Below are 14596 nucleotides of genomic sequence, written 5' to 3' on the forward strand. Positions count from 1 at the left end.
AACCTTTCGACCGTTGATAAACTATAAACTTGATAAAGTCAGCTAAGATTATATTTTATACACCTTGTTATACAGTATAAGTACTGTACACGTTATATATCCAGTCAAAAATCAGAACACAAAATTTGTACAGTCGAGTTCTCTAATATCGACGCGTCCAATTGTACAAAAATATGTGAACACAACCTTATTTGTATGGGTATAGGGTCGTGTACACATATTTTTGTTCAATTGGTCGCGTCGATATTAACGAACTCGACTGTACCATCTGATAATATTCAAATACTTTGTTGGCAAATACAATATTATAACCTTGTTCCTTAAAAGACACTGGCTTAAGAGACATGAAGCACTGACATTCCTTGACAGTAACTACTATGACTTAGTTTTGTACTAAATATGAATATTAATTATTAAATTATTATTTTTCTCATTTAAGGCGTCTTTAGTGCTATAATCAAAAATATTTATTATAAGAATGAGCCATTACCACCACGAGTGACTGAATCTGGTAAATATATATACGGAGGTCGAATATTTAGAATCAAATTATGGCGGATAGGTAAATTATTCATACTTAATTATCAACTAAACATGCTCTTTCGATTGGGTTTCGATTGGGAAACATACTTCTACAACTCACATGTACATAATTGTATACCTCACTCGCTCTTGCACGATGCCAATACACACTGTCCCGACTATTCATGACGTACACGTATTGTTGCTATATGTAAGCTGTTTGTAGCGACATTATATCAGGGCTAAAAAAGAACTTGTCAGGCTATAGCTAATTTATGCTCAGCCCCTCGGGCATGTGCAAACATTTTGTTTGTAGTTTGTTTAGAATTATCAAACATCAAATCTAAAATGTGAATTAAATAGTAATATTATGCCAAAATTTTATACAATCAATGTAAGTTGTAATTAAAATTATAAATTATTTAATTAATTTATTTATGTTCAGCCCTTCTGGCGTGTGCAAGCATTTCTTTTTTGTGAAAATCTATATAATTTATATGTGGGTAGTTTTGCGCATTGTATTTTTCTTGGAGGTAATTGTACTTTTGCCTCAGTCCACCCGTGACCATGAACGCTGTAAAGTGTTTGAAACGTCGGGATTTAATTTAAAGTTTAGTACACGCGATATAATCCGTTTCAGTTGTTTTATTTCATGAATAACAATCGCGGTAACCGAAGACAATATTATGTTATATTGAGTTTTGAAAAAACCTATAGCTAGACTAGCTAGATGGCCCAGACATTGGTTTCGTATAAGAACGAGAAGTGTTCGATCGTAACTGGTTACGGGTAAGACGGAATTAGTTTTTGATCGCAACCGGTTTCGTACAAGACCGAAAAAGTATTCGATCGCATCTGGTTATGAACCTCTGGTTGCGTACGCGGCCGAAGGGGCGGCGGCGATGTGGGTGTAATGGTGTTTATGGCGGTTTGAATGTTACTAAGTATCAGGCGTTGTGTATGCATCGGTATATTTGTTGACAGTGGATGGCATGAATTATTTTATTACTTTGGATGACTTAGTATTAATGGTAAATTTAGATGTTGCGGTATATTTGGAGACCTTCACTGTCACTATCTATTTGATGCTGACTGTACGATACACGTGCGAATAGGTAATTTCCTCTTTTTCGCAGTCTGCACTTGTATCGTAAATAACTAATTAATTCAGCAGAGCGACATAAATATATACGCCTCCACGAGGTTAACACGCCGGCCTTACATCCCGTGGGGGATGCGGAGCGGCGGGATTGGTGGCGGCATGTGCGTCGGGAGTGGCAGCAGCTCCCGCCCCGATAGCCAGCGACCGCCGGCCACTTCCGGCCTTACCACCGGCATAGGCGCGACCCTCGCGACCTGACGTTCATCACGGGTCGAGCTCGGCGGGGCCGGGGCCGACGTCGCCGGGTGCTGGCGTAACGGCTGATAGTTTTCGCTTCCTACTAGCGCGGCGGTCAAATGCCTCGACCGCCGACAGACGCGTCGGCGCCACCTCGGCGCGTGGCGGCGGCTCGACGCACGGCGGCGGCTCGACGCACGGAAAAGCTGATAGTTTCCGCTTCCTACAACGCGGAGGTAAAATGCCTTGGCCGCCGGCACCACCTCGGCGCGCGGCGGCGGCTCGACGCACGGAAAAGCTGATAGTTTCCGCTCCCTACAACGCGGAGGTAATAGTACATTATTGTCGAGGCTCGGAAGTAGCTACTTGCAGGCTGAGGATTCGTTTTAAACGGACGACCTTGGGAGTCCGTTTAATTGAATCCGAAGCCAGCAAGTAGCCTTCCAGCCGAGTCCTATATAGTGCTTTTCTCAAAAATGGTGCAAGAAATATAAATATCATAGAAATATTTTACAAAAGCAACATTCTTACATATATATTTTGACAGAAAAAAGCCCTTGCCGCCTTTTATTTTTTTTATAAAAAAATAGAAGTGTATTTTTCTGCCAAAAATACGCCAACCTATTTGAGACATCTAAATAGTCGCGGTACTAATCATCTGTTTGGCTGTTTAATGGGCCTGTGCCTTCATTGGATATGGTCATTTCAACTTTTAAAAAGTTTGGAACTCGACAAATAATGGAATTTGTATGCAACATTGCAGTCCCAAAATCGAGACTGCAATGTTTTTAACTTTTGACTGACCATAAACTACGCGCTTCGCGACCTATTTTTTAGACGGCAAAGTCGACTTTGCCGTCCATTTTTGAGAAAAATGCCTTGGCCGCCGACACCACCTCGGCGTGCGGCGCCACCTCGGCTCGGCGCGCGGCGCCACCTCGGCTCGGCGCGCGGCGTGACCCTTGCTGCCATCGCATATGGTGCAGTTTCTTCAAAATTCATTAGCAAAAAAAAGTCACAACTAGAACACGGTAACGTCGCGACAATGAGCAGGCAACAAAAGAAAAATGAAACAAATTCTTTATCAGAAGAAGTGGAACATAATGGATTGCTACGTAAGAAACTGCCCTTTGAACCGATTATGTCATCCGATCCGATTTATTGAACTTTCCAGAATTAACGGAGGATGACATGGTCAACTTTTTTACTGGTAAGTATTTAGGTACTATTTTAAAGGATGTTGGAATATCATATTAGGTACCTTATAAGTACTTGCGTAAAATATCTTTTTCTGGTACTTATCAGTTTCATCAAGCGATGTCATATTTAGCTGAAACGCTCAACAATGATAATTCATTAAATATGAACTACGTTAAGGATAATCACAACATTTTAAAAATACAAGTTCAGTCTCGTCACATATCATGAAAAAAATATCGCTGTTTTATTGAATATGTCTCGGATACTCCTAGTATTAATGGTATCAAAAGGCATTACTGTGAGTGTGCTAATGGGATGAGAACAACATTTATTTCTTGTCACATGTAAGATATTTATCCAAGATCATCAAGCCTGTTGTATGCCTAAGTACACTATTTAAAAAAAAATGGCGCAAATGTTGTAATAAATGAAGATTGAAATGTGATAAAAACTTAAAAAACGAACTGGTTTTAAAAGAAAATGAAGCAAATGAAGGGAAGATAATAGTAGTTTGTGTTACAAGGGATTAAAATGATATATTTCCGACAAGGGCGTACATTTACTCTCGAACAAGGCCTGTTCACTTCCTAAGAAAGTTATGTCCCCAAATAATTGCGCATGTGTGCGCCTGAAGCTTCTATGTGTGCGTTGGCCTCCGAGAAAAAGTTGCGAATAATAAAAATAAAAACATTTTTCTACAGCAACATTACTCCCAAGTCTGATTTAAATTATCACGAATTTTATACATAATTAATCATAAAACGGGACTTAAAACGCTTAAAACTTAATTACACGCGATTAAGTTTTATAATTAATATTTTCTTCCAACTGTCTTTATCAATATTCATAAAATATATGGAGGGTAGGTACGTCTACCCACCATAATAAAAAAATATATTTGTCAATGACTGTCCAACTGCTGTGGTTAAAGTTCATAACGAAAATTTTATTTATTAAATCTTTAAATAATAAATACAACGTAGCGGTACAACCACTTAAGACTGTAAGTCTGTACCTACATAGATTACAGCAATGCACATAGAAAATGTGCTAAATGCGGAGCAACGGCTGTTGAAGCAGCCAGAGTGAAATTTATACAGCTTTAGTGGGTTCAGAAGGAACCGAGTCATAACGCATCTGGAAAGCGTATTAATTAACCGTGAAGAAATGTATGAATGAATACAAGTTAGAAATCTGTGTAAAATGCTGTGTGTAAAGTGTAGTGTAACTAGTGTATCTGTGTGTAAAGTGTAATAGGTAGGCATGCCTAATGTTATTTGTATAATACTGAAAACTTTGTGAATGCGCTTTATTAATGTCTATTTTTATTAAGTTGTCAGGGTTTAATTTCCAGTGTATATTTCTATATGTAAAACATAATACAATGTTATAAACATAAATATGCCTTTTATTTAAATCAATAGATAATACCACAAACAAGGGGTAATATTTGCATCTTTCATATATTTCGTGATATGAAGATAACAAATATGTTTATCAACATAATTACTATATACCTATAATACCAATACCCGCCAGGCTAAACCGGTTGTCAACTTTAGTTCCATTGGTACACATCGAGGGCGCCAGTAGTATAAACGTATAAACGGTTGGGGACATTTTTTTGTATGGAGTTACCGTTCTTCTCCTAGTGAGTATTATATTCTTTGCTCTCGAATGAAGCGATGGATTCTACAATAGAATCCCGAACGTATATCTAAATCTTGCCATGCAGTAGTAGGCACCTCAATAAAATATAGAAAACAGGGAAATTTAAATTGTAGCTTCAGTAAAATACCAACTTTTATTTCCTTTTAAAATCTATATTAACTCAAGAAAGAAGCAATACCAACTTTACCGAGTATTGGGGTAATTTGATTCTGCTGGAAACATTTAGTACAACTGACTGACTCGTAGAGAGGCGAAACACGTGTCGAGTATTATTCTTTTGGTGGTGGTTTGTTATATTTATTTTTGCGGTGGGAGGGTGGGAACATTAATTGCATGTAAAAAATACGCAAGTAAGTATAACGGGTTAGCACTGATTGACTAGCACGTTATCCTTTACGCGGATTAGCAAAGTAATATTTTGGTTTTAATTAATATGGATTTCCGCAAAGTAACGCCTGATTCTATTCACTAAGAGTATAAGTGTTTTGGCATATCTAGATCTGTAAACTTATACTTGTATTTATTTAAAGAATAAAGTAAAATCTAAATCGACAATTCGCCAAATACAACACCACACAATTGTTAAAACAAAATACATCAATTTCATCATCCAATTAGTAACAAAACCTCAAACAAAACAGCACCACCACCCACCTCTTTTACTTAAATACCTAACAGATATAAATACAAATCAATGTATAGTTCGTTTCAGCAAAGTCGAATGCACAGGAAGGTTTTCTCTAATGGTGGCGGACACAAATTAAACAATCCTCTGTCATGCACAATTATTATATTCATGGTATAATGTTAATATCACACAACGACTGTAAATTACTGAATTTGGAGTTGAGGATTAAATTAAAATTATTTAGGACGACACAGGTGACTTGATGTAAGGCGCTATAGATGTGAAAAGAGAATTAGTCTATGGCCACCTAGCTTTTTATAAGGAAGGAGCATAGACAACAATGAAAAAAAAATATTTTTCTAACAGTTAGTCATATTAACTATTGTACGTAATGTTTTGTTTGTAAGTTATGTACTTACTTATGTAAAATTCAATACCTTTCCATACATCATGTGAATTGAAGGACGGGTACAGTTGTGGCGCCGGTAATTCTGGGGTAAATGACAGTAATTATAGAACGCAATATTCTTTAAGCTGTCTCATCTTTTTCGTTTCGAAGATTCAAAATTACAATAACCGTATCCTTTACAATTACTTTACCTTTAAACTGTGGCTCGGACTCCCAGGACTTCGTATATTTTTGATCATAATTTTTCTTTTTAACTTTTGCTTTCGGCATCTTGATTCTTGACTGGATATCAACAAATCGTTGAAGAAAATACACATAAAACACAACATACAACAACACGTGTAGTGTAACTATAAGTTCAGAAACAAGTAAAACAATAAACAATCTCAATAACGTGGTTTTTTTTTCTCAATTACGTGTGCGTACCTAGATCAAACTTATAACCATAAGCCCCCATTAACACGAGAGCTTTTTCAACGCTGTAATACCTCCCTAAGACCCACTCTTAAAAACTCTACTTTAACACTCTTAATTAGCAAACTCAAATTACCTGTATCTACAATAAAATTAAAATGGCCATAAAGAAAGTTATGATCGTCTAGATAATGGTAGGACTCCTAAGCTATGTGTAATAAACCAGATTCTTTTTACATTAGAAGGATAAGTTAGCCTGTTAAAGATACCTAGAATTATTTAATAAAGAGAAGTACATGTAACAATCTTATGTTTCTAAAGGATAACTATGCTAATGTAGTGATAAGTAAATGATGTTAAAATTTTATATGATCCCAAAAGAGAGTAAAATTTGTATAAATTAGTTTAGCTTAGGTACACAATATAAAAATAACACAACCAAATCAGTGTAATTAGTTTCTTCCTAATTCACTAAAAATTAAAAAAGTTTGAAGATTTGTTTTATCTTATTGGAATAAATTTTCATTGTGCTGGCATTCATATTACGTCATTTTAAAAACATATATGACATAATGTCAATATACTAGATAGACAATTTATCAACAAATTTCTTCACATTTTAACGTAAACAATATAAATTATTAAAATTTTATTTATGAAGACGAAGCAATGTTGTTCACATAATATCAGCAATAAAATTTTTAGTTTCAACCAGTTTTGTTGCTATTCTGAGAGCTATCACGTGCTTTGAAAGTTAATTCAATGATATATCATCAAGAAATTGAAACTAAGACTCGACCTGCAGTCTCAGCGAGTTTTTGTGGCTATATTATCAGTTGAAAGTTGAGTTTTGGAGAGAAATGGAAATAAAGCTAACATCTTTTTATTTCGATTGCATGCTGAAGAAATCCTTGACTCCAGGTTAGACTGAAATATGGAGATAAAAGAGCCCAAATATATTCTTGAGGCCATAGAACAAAGAAATAACCACAAAGCAAGTAAAAGAGAAATAGTGAAAAACAAATCTGCTCAGGAAACGAAACGAAAAAAAAACAGTATAAATAGGCAGTACGAGTATAGAATAATAATAATGAAGAGTTAAAATTAAGAAACGAATTATTAACAGGGTTCTATGCGGCATCGCCTGAGACAAAATTGCAAACTCACTGCACTCACTTAGCCTACGAACTCAATTTCCAAAAAATATAAATTTTGAAAAGACTTATATCGGCAAGTATTAGATCCACGGAGACAATTTTAGTCACGTATTGTAGCTAATTAAGTAAAACGTTTTAAAGTACTATCCAAACCTAGTCCTTTAGGGTTATAATTTAATCGCCCGAATTTAAAAAAAGACCCAAATTTTCGCGATTTTTTCGATTATGGACAATGTTGCGCTCGTTGAGGGGGGGGGGGGGGCAGCTTTAACGGATCACACGGGCTCCCGTACAGATATAAACTAAAATTACATGTATATAACAGATATAATTAAGTGTATGTATATAATAATCAATTATTTTGGTAAATAGGATAGTAGGTCAACAGACAATTTTTATTCTAATGTCTAGGAAAAGTATCATCAAACTGTAAAGAATCGGTAACTCATAAATAAGCTTATATAAATATAGTTTCACAAGTAAATAAGTCGGCAAACTCTAAAACATAAATACAATGCTATAAAAAATAACATAATCAGTAAACTTTAATGGAATGTGACCTTGGTATCCAGGCGCATTTTGGGAAATATGGGTCAAGGCCGTCACCAAGCGGTTAGGGATACCATACGTAAGAAAGTTACCCGAGGATGTCGGCAAATTTGGTCAACTTTGGGGTAAATTGAGTTAAAGTTATTAATGTATCAGAAGAAGTTTACACTAATTAGCTATTTCATTTACTTGCATTGTACTATATTAAATAAAAATAATAATTAATTTCTTTTAGTAATGCCGCTGCGTGTGTAGTGTTTGTAAATAAATAGTTAATATTTAAAAAATTAATCAAACAATAGGTAAAGCTTACGTGGGAGTCCTGGGATCGAGCCCAGATGGAAAACATTTGTATGACATGAAATGGTAATGGAAGGTTAGTTCAGGAAAGTGGGCATTCCTATAAGTACAAAGGGGTATTATGAGAGTAGGTTATTGACTGGAATCAATGGAGCAAATTCAGCTAGGATTAGGAATGGAATAATGTGGATTTAATGTGTTTAATTTGTCTTTGGTTTTTATTCGTAGTTTCTTTGTACTTATTGTATTTTATTTTGTAGTTTCACAGTGCCTTGGTTTTACTGTAATGCTGTGTTACTTATTTGACTAATAAATAAATAAATAAATAAAATAAGATTCATTAATGTGACATTAGAGGGATGAATACAATATGTCCAATCTCTAAATGAATGTGATTGAATGTTGATTTATATAGTATTGTCTCCAAATAATTAATAATTTTATATTATTAAAACGATCTCCACACCGAATAAGATATAATGCTTATTACTGGAAACTTTATCTGTAAGGAAAAAAAAGCGACAAAAAGTATATTAAATAAATAGATTTTATAGGGTAATTCAGATTTGGGATGATAGAAACACTGGTAACCGTGAATACAGTGAATAGAGAGAAGGGAGGGGATACTTGGAAAAAGCGCGGCTTTTAAAACAAGCGGTGAGTTTCTTTCTATTCTTGTTTTTCTTGTCTTAAAATTCTCTGCAATGTTCGTGATTAAATTTTTACCTTTTTTTTCAGCCTACAATAGTTGATGCGGGAACTCAAACAGTTCCCACCCTACATTACTCAGCAGTGAGTTTTCTTTCTATTCTTGTTTTTTACTTGAATTAAAATTCTCTGCAATGTTCGTGATTAATTTTTTTTTCTTTTTTCCAGCCTACAATAGTTGATGTGGGAAATCAAACTGATCCAGTTCCATGTTGCCAGGACTTTTACATTACCCGCGCGCCTCCACACTTCTCACCATCCAGTTCCGATTCACATATTAATGATAATGAAGCATCTTATAGTCCAATTGCTAGTTCAGAGTCCCCTTCAAACCCTATGAATGTAAGTTCCCTTATTAATATTCTTCATTATTGAATTGTGTTGTGTGTAATTAAGTGATTAATATCTGGGTGACCGAGCCCCGCCCGGAAAACAAAACCTGAAAACGCCCCGCAATTCCTATTTTTTTTATATTCTAATCTAATTTTGTTTGACTTACAGATTCCTACTTATACCATCTCGTCAGAAGATGAACCAATGTAAATGGTAAGCTTTTTTTTTTCTTTCCTTTTCTATTTAGTCAACTTAATTGCTTTATTTTTAGTAATTACTAAAAAAAAAATTACCTATTATTTTCCGTTAAATTCCCTTATATTTCCCCGTTTTCAAAAACATATAACCTCCTTTCTTTTATTTAAGTCAAATACATTCATTTCTTGTCCATTATTCCTTTATTCATCATTTTTCTTAGGCTAGGTTTTTATAATATGTATATAAAAGTAAAATATAAAAACACTTACAAAACAATAAAAAATACATATAAACACATTATAAAAAACCTAACCTAGGGTGCCGCCGGCAGCGGGGCAGGGCCCAAGCTGCCGGTGGTCAGGGCCGCAGAGTGAGGAACCGACGTACTATACGCGCCGTGTCCAAAATTACCGCCTTCTGCATCTGACCCTTGATCCAGCCACCCAGCGAGAGTCTCTCTAGGTGTCCATTATTATTATTACAGTTCATTATTCCTAGAATTGTCTCTTTTTCGCGGTTTCAAACTTGAAAAAGAACCGTTTATAATATCGCGCGTTTTATTACCCAATCCTCCACGATTTCCCGCCTCTCCAATACTGACCGTTTTACTAGTTTTGATTTGGTGTTGCCAAACTTTCATTCCCCCTCCCATCAAAATTATTTTGCAGTTAAGGCTTTTACATGTAATTCACAAAATATGTATCTATAATTTGTTTATTTTTCTTTCTGTTCTAGTATAAAGCGCGCTCCACACTCGCCACATACCATTTATTACGACACTTAACACCTAACCATTTTTCATTAAACTAATTTTAACTTTCCCTCTTTTTATTTTTTCCCCTTTTCCTTCCTCAAATCCCAACTATTTTGTTTTCAAAATGCCTATGTATTTCATTTATCATAACCTATTTCCTCTTCATTAATTATAAATGAGTGATAGAGAAACAAGACTTAGAACCCTCGATTTTTATCGTCTATGGCATTCTACACTAAAAGCCGTAACACACTATCGCATCACACCGCTTTATGCCTAACCGTTTTCTTCCTGGCAAGACTTTTTGTTTACAATTGTCAATATTTTCGTTTCCAACCATTACTTAATTACAAGCGTCTTGGCGTCTCCTAAGTGTTTAGTGAAATTAGCAAAGATAACATAACAATCGAAAATGTGGATTTTGACCATTATTTTGCACAGTACCCCGTACTGTGGAACCCCGCACATCTTAATTATAAGAATTTACTTCTCCACGCTCACGTAAAGAAAATCATCATACAAAAAATAACCTTACACTATGGGGTGGATATGTCTTCAGAACTTTTGACTAAATTGATCTACAGTTACGCACGGCGACATAAATACAAGGTTAGTATTATCATAAACTTTTTCAATTCAACATAGTCATGTATCCTTTATTTCCTTTTGTCCCCCCCTCCCTATCTTTGTTTTTCTCTCTTTTTTTTATAGTTACGAAAATCTGCTAAGGAAACTTTACCTCTACCCCTGACATCCACCCAATCCACAACTGCGTCCATCGACCCGCCTATTGAGCCCCTGTCTGTCCATCCTTCAACTACACCCACCGATCGATCTATTAAGCCCTCGTCCGTTCTTCCTTCAACTACACCCACCGATCGACCCATTGAGCCTCAGTCTCCCAATTGCCTTCTGGATAAAGCCACTCCTGACTACTATCATTTCTCCTTGGTAACTATTTTATTTTCCTAGTTTTTTTCTTTCCTCTTTATTTAACTTACCAAAGTCTACTAATTCATTTGTTTTTTAGGATACAGCTCCACCCTGCTGTCAGCTCCCTACATTCCAGGACACAACTACCATACAAGATGGTCTAAATTATAATGACATACAGCCCTCGGATACCTATAATACATATCTCCTTCCTTTTATTTACCTAATACAGTTTTATTATTCTGTGTATCTTCCATAACCCCCCTATTTTTTTCAGGATAACATTACTTCAACCCTCACCTTTCCAGAACTACAAGATTTACCACAGGAGCACCATCTACAATACTTGGATACCCGACCCACAGCCATCTACCACGATTATCTTCCTACTTTGGAAATTATTCCTACCTTCATGGTCACTGTTATTTCATAGTTATGTTTTAAAACAATGCATATACAATGAACCTCCTTTTCTCTTGCAATTACGTGCGTACGTGTTCAAAAAGAAGCTACCAGTGATGGCACAACTCTCCATCCTATCACTTTTGGTCGTTTTATGTTACAAAATAACATTCAAGGTGTTGTGAACGGCAGTTTAAAGAGAATAGGCAGAAATAGAGTCAGCATTGTATTTGCTACATCACTGATGCTAACAATTTTTTAAGTAGTGACAGCTTAGGAAATAACAGATACAATGCTTTCATCCCAACTTTCAATGTCACACGGATGGGAGTGATCAAAGGTGTACCACTTGACTGATGATGAAGTACAGACTTCTATTAACCTGCCAATTGGCTGTGAATTGGCCAATTATAAAAATTAGAAGTCTAAAAAGGAAAATTGTTGTCAACAACTCTACTCAATTTGTGAATAATGGTACTGTTATACTTACTTTTGATGGACAAATATTACCAACCCGGGTGTACATGTGCCTAGGCCAGAACTTAATTGTGAAATCGGAAGGACAAACACGGGCAACATACGTTGTTTTATCCGCTAAGGGGTATTTCCTTCTTTAGTGAGAAATTTAATCACTGAACGTTGCTCAATTTTGAGCAAATTATTTTTCTCTAGCAACATGTTGTAAGCATTCGCGTGCCAAAAACAAATGAAGAGCAACTGACAAATAAAAGTTTGATATTTTGAAAAAAGAATTGTCAATAAACACGAATACATAGCGGTCAGCATTATTTTTAAATTATTTATAGGCTAGGTAGTAGGGATTGCAGAACCGGTGTTTAAAAGAACCGGGATTTTCGGTACCAGACAAAAATGGAACTGGGATTTCCCGGTATTTTCGGTACTTTCGGGACTGCCTTCAAAAATCAGTTTTTACCTAAATTTTCGGTAAAAACAAAAATCCGAAAACGGTCACGAATGTTTCTCTAAGCATTAGTACAGTATAATAAGTACCATAGTGAAGGTACGCACACTTCTTTTTTACGATAATATGTGTCTTGAAGCCAGACAATCATGACTGCCTCTGCTTACTATATACTACTAAATAATATAATTTGGTTTAATCCTAAATTACATTTGATATTTTTACTATCTTTGTTGAAAAACATCGGCAAAATACTGAATTGTCGCTCAGGTAATATCATCATCATCATTTAATTTAAATGTGTAAGCCGTTTCGTTAAATTTAATTAATTACTTTCGCATGCGTTCTGTGGCAGGGATATTTTACCTACTAATAATAGAATTATTAATACGAAGAATCAAGAAGTTGTTGCAGCCAGAATTAAGAATTTACCAAGGAGAGGACATGTAACTGTAATATTTTATTCTTTCTAAAATGTCATTATCAATGAGAGTTTATTATACCGTATTCGAACTAAAATGCATATTTTATTAATTACACAATTTCTCACAAATAACTAATTATTCGTATAAACTTATTAATCTTAGAATCACTTATGTCCGTATAGTTACAAAATACACAATTATATATTGTTGGCATTGTCAAACTTATTGACTAATTTTGTTTTGATTTTAATATGTGGTCAGCCGCTAAAGTATTAGCGTCAGCCTTAGATTGATACAATATATTTCTTTCAAAAACATGATTTTTCATACTAAGTAACAGAAAACAGTCAAATATTGTACCGGAAATATTAGTCCCGAAAATCCCGAAAGTACTGGGAATTTAATTTTGAAATCCCGGTTCTTTGCTTGGCTCTAAATCCCGGGAATCCCCGGTACTTTCGGTTCCGGTATTTCCCGGGAGCAAACCCTACTAGGTAGATTACTTTTCAGCCACCCCTCGTATATCCAACGGTCCAATGTTTCCTTTGTTGCCGCTATGGGAATGTTAAAAATCAGTGCCGCTCAAATCCAAGGTGTTTCAAGTGTGGACAAGGTCACTCTGGTGAATCTTTTAATGTAGAGGAGGATGACTATCAGTGTTGCTTGTGTAAAGGTTCACATCAAGCCACTAGCAAAAAATGTTTAGAATTTAACAGACAAAGAGCTATTAAAGAAACTATGAGCAATAGTTGCATCTCTTACATGGAAGCTTCTAAAATTTACCCGCCTGTGTCTAAAGTCTCATATGCTGAGGCCTTGCTTGCAACACCATTGTCATCTTCTTCACAAACACAGCACGATTCACAGAGTAATCAGGATACAATACCAGTGTTGAATAACCAATCTTATAAAAAAACTGTTTTTTTTTTAACCCAGGGCTCCTGTAAAGTTAGGCAAAGGGTATGATAGGTATGCTCATTCGAAAATAGTAAAACAACCAGTTATTCATAGGGAAAAATCTGTTTTTAGTAGTGGTAACTGTAGTAGTAATAAAGAAGAAACGCCTAATATTGATGCTATAGTAAAAGCTCTTATGAATTTAATGTCCCAATCTAATACACTATCACCGTCCAACGTTGCAGCAGTTATGGTATATACCTATGGTAGCGACCATTTTCCTATTTTCATTACCTTCCTTATTTTAAGAAACCTCAAAAGCATGTCAGACAGCCCCGTATTAAACACAAGTTAATTGATGATAAATGGGATCAGTATAGAGAGGATGTAGAAAAAATATAATTTGCCAGAAATAAGCCATTTGAATATATTAGACAGTTCACAAGCATTTGCCACAGCTTTGGTTGAGGCTGCAAATGAAACCTTTCCGTTGAAAAGTAGCGGTCCAGAATTCACCTTGGTGGGATTCTTGCAGTTAAACAAAGAAAGGAGGCAGAGAAAAAGTATTGTCAAGAAATAACTGATAATAAATTAGATAACTACTTAGAAGTTGCTAAATCCACTAAAGAATTACTTAGAACAAAAAAGTTTGAAGGGTGGCATATGTTTTGTAAATCATTAAGTCCTAATGTTTCACCATCTGGCAAAACATTAGAAGATTTAGATCAGCATTTAAAGACACACAAAGTAAAATACCCCCAGATTTAGCAGAACAAGTCATGGATCGTTTGGGCCCACCTTACGTCCCAGAGCAAGAGCATCCTATGATTTTAAG

The 14596-nt window shown here is 35.4% G+C and overlaps 1 long non-coding RNA gene across 2 annotated transcripts in view; it reads left to right on the forward strand.

Moving 5' to 3' along the window:
• The window catches only part of LOC134678822 (uncharacterized), a 39385-nt gene extending 26339 nt beyond the window's left edge, over positions 1 to 13046 (forward strand). For both annotated transcript variants that reach the window (XR_010100247.1, XR_010100248.1), the window contains exons 6-10: positions 8744 to 8846; positions 8928 to 8981; positions 9066 to 9239; positions 9399 to 9443; positions 11393 to 13046. This is a non-coding gene — a long non-coding RNA (uncharacterized LOC134678822). The remainder of the gene's footprint in view (positions 1 to 8743; positions 8847 to 8927; positions 8982 to 9065; positions 9240 to 9398; positions 9444 to 11392) is intronic.
• The last annotated feature ends 1550 nt before the right edge of the window (positions 13047 to 14596 follow it).

This window comes from Cydia fagiglandana, chromosome Z (assembly GCF_963556715.1).
Source record: "Cydia fagiglandana chromosome Z, ilCydFagi1.1, whole genome shotgun sequence".
NCBI classification, from domain to species: Eukaryota; Metazoa; Arthropoda; class Insecta; order Lepidoptera; family Tortricidae; genus Cydia; species Cydia fagiglandana.